This window comes from Melospiza melodia, chromosome 24 (genome assembly GCF_035770615.1).
Source record: "Melospiza melodia melodia isolate bMelMel2 chromosome 24, bMelMel2.pri, whole genome shotgun sequence".
NCBI lineage: Eukaryota > Metazoa > Chordata > Aves > Passeriformes > Passerellidae > Melospiza > Melospiza melodia.
In genome coordinates, this window is record NC_086217.1 from 6,515,351 (window position 1) to 6,518,580 (window position 3,230).

The 3,230-nt window shown below is 37.2% G+C and overlaps 1 long non-coding RNA gene across 1 annotated transcript; it reads left to right on the plus strand.

Annotated features, from left to right (window-relative positions):
• The first annotated feature begins 461 nt into the window (after nt 1-461).
• Nucleotides 462-1,982, plus strand: LOC134428830 (uncharacterized). The gene is made up of 2 exons (XR_010030478.1): nt 462-950; nt 1,671-1,982. It is a non-coding gene; the product is annotated as an uncharacterized LOC134428830 (long non-coding RNA).
• Nucleotides 1,983-3,230: the final 1,248 nt, after the last annotated feature.

Genomic DNA, 3,230 nt, shown 5'->3' on the forward strand with positions numbered 1-3,230 from the left:
GGGGTAATGCAGGATAGGGGATGTGAAGAGAGGAGGGACAGGCAGTGGAGAGAGAAGATGCAGTAATGTGGGTGCATTGTAAATGAGAGGTTGATGCAGCCAAAGTCTTGCTAGAATGGAAAGGGCTTGAGCTCTGCTGTCACTCCTATAGGAATCCAGGAGACAAACTCACTACATCATCATTCACTTTAGAATGTGCTAACACTTTTCAACATTTCTTTTTCAGTCTCAAAGAGCAAAAATCTCAAGAGGAGCTTCATACTTTGGAGATGAAAATCAAGAATTGTGATGAAATCCTTTTAATTAATTCTCTCCCTTCTCATTTTAGAAGTAGCTTCATTTCAGTAGACTGAACCAAGAAAACAAAATTAATCCAAATGCTATACCTGGAACACATATACATACTTATTGTGCCAAAAAAAGGTTAATATCACATAGATTTGGAAAATAGACAGGGTTACTAGAATAGTTTATCTTCTAATGAGAAGCCTTTAGCTGTAGGAATGAAATTATCAACATGCAAGAAAAGACATTTTCTCATATACTGACTTGATCCAAAATGCAAAGCTAAGCACCCAGGTTTCTTATTAAAAAATTGAATATGTGCAATACTTTTTACTGCTTCGTGTTAGTTTTACATTAATCTAGAAGGAAAATTTCCAATGGGAATTGCAGCTTGCAAATGCAATGGGATTTGCAGCTTGCAAATGCTATTCTCAGCTATGCTGTTAATATTTTTAAAACATGCCAGGAGGGATCTTTTTGACTGCGGATCCTTAATGACTGAAAAGGAATGTGTAGCCTCTTACTGAACATCCCTGGGTAAAGTAAGACCTCTCAGGAATGCTGGCATGAGACAAGGAGAAATGCCAGAACATTAATTCTCTGGTGCAAGCTTCTCACTGGGACACTTTTGCTAAGATGTGGCCGAACACTGGACCCTGGAGATGGTAAGAATGAATTTTACATTGAATTTCTATTGAAAGATAGGTATTGGGTTGAATAAAATTAAATATGTTGAGTACTTTTTCTGGTTTTGGCATATTTAATCTGGGTAATTTTTTACCTGGCTAAAATGAGTCCTTCAGAGACTTGAGCTATCATTCCAGATGAGCAATACTAAAATGATGGATAGAAAGAGTTGGGGATTATGTCTAGCAAAAAAAAAAAACAGTGATGAACCTAACAAAGGAGAGATTAACTAACCTGGTGAGGTACTTTGGGCCAGCTACTGGCTTAGCCATTGCAAGAACAGAATGTAAGAGATCCGAGCTTTGTGCCTGCACTTCTTAGAACATCCCTGGATCTCAGGGTAGCTGTGAATGGACTGAGATGGCTTTGAGCTCTTCTGATCCTGCCCCTTCCTTTGGAGATTCATTTCTGCAATGCTTAATGCAGTTATTAGCTGACCTCACAGCAGGGAAAAAATGTGGAACTTCTGAAGTTTCAACAGTATCTTTTAAACCTAGGAATGTCTTTATTTTGCTTGGTTACATCTAAGTGTCTGCCAGCTGAGGAAAAGTAAGTCTTGCAAAGAAAAGCGAAGAGGGAGGGCAAAACCAGCTAGAGATTAGTGACAGTTGACTCACAGAATTTTTAGACTTAATGATAAACTACTTTCTGTGTGTGTGAGATTTCTATGGTTACTCAAATTCCTCCCATCTTCACAGCATATGTCAGAGAAACATGAGCAGCAGGTTCTGAATGAGGAGGTGACATTCAGGATGCCCTTTCCATCGCATGCCAGAGTAGCTGAAAATCTTCAGTTACCAAACAGGTGAGTGAGGTGAACAGGCTCTGATGGCAATGGAAGGAGAAGGAAAAGGCAAAAGGAGCTGGACAATGGCATGGAAAGAGAAGAAATGAGAACAGCAATATGAAATAAAATTAGCTTGATTTATTGGCTTGTTTCTCTGTTGACTGCACTTGCAAGAGAAGCAGAGAGAGGCTACATTATGGAAATAAATTTGCTTAGATTTGCACTAGCCTTTTTTTCTTCTAAGTGAATGTTGCAATTATATAAAAATGTTTACCAATTTTCTTCATAAAACAAGAACATCAGAACATTAAACCCAAATTGTACAAGGCATTTTCAAGTGCAGAAAAAGTCTGCAGTATTGATAGCAGATGTTTTGGATTGGTAATTACCAGATTCATTATATACATTGGAAGAAGAGGGTTCTCCAAATTGGCTTTCAGTTTTGAGAGGATACACATTAAGAATAGTAAAACTTTGGTTTCTTATGGGTGTTCTACATGTGTCCTAAATAATGTAATATGGATCTTCAATAAAGCTGGGCTGTAATTCCCAGGAGAACATGTAGGACTAGAATAATCTATCTAAAGATGGCTTTAGGAAGAGCAAACCTTGTTTGAAATGATTAGTTTAGACTGAAAATTATAGCAAGTTTTAAGAATCCTGAAAAATCCCTGCAAAATAAAACATTCAATAAGTGTGATATGAGTTTAGAATCCTGAGGAATATGATAATTTTCCAAGTACAGCAGATTATATTTTCAAGATATTTATAATTTATGCTTGATATTTTAATAATTTTATATTGTTCAAAATGTATTATCTGAAATAAAAATGCTGTTTTTCTTATTCATTTATTTACCAACCCAACCTAGTGAATTCTTTCCTATCACAGAATTGTTCTAGGTCTGCCACAATAACATGCAAACACAAACCAAAAAGTTCCCTAGAAATCTTCAAAAATATCAAAATCTACTTTTTTCCCCTCAAAGTTAACTTTTGATGGGTTATAACCTCCACTTCCTTTTCTTCCTATTTCAAAACCCATAAATATTTTTAACTAATCATCACAAAAGTACTTTATTTCTCTTTATTGCATTTCCTTCTGAAGATCTGAGACAACTTCTCCAGTTTCTCAGACTTACTTTTAATTCTGATGCCATTTCACCCTGCCAACGTGTTTGGACATCCCTGTCCCAAAAATCTCTCAGGACCTTCACAAAGTCTGCAATGTGACAACCATGTGAGGTACTCAGGGCAGGGAGTCATGATAGTCACAGTGTGGTCAAAAGGGCAGTTCCTGTGGCAGATATATGATGTGGTTTCCAAGTGTGGCACCAAATACCCCTGCTTTAAAAGGCAACAGAAATCACAGCACAGGATGCTCATGTATTCTTTACCTTCCATGGTAGCTCTGGGTATTTTAGGCCAGAGTTTTTTTCCCCTGAAGACCCAGGTCTCTGGCAGACTCATGC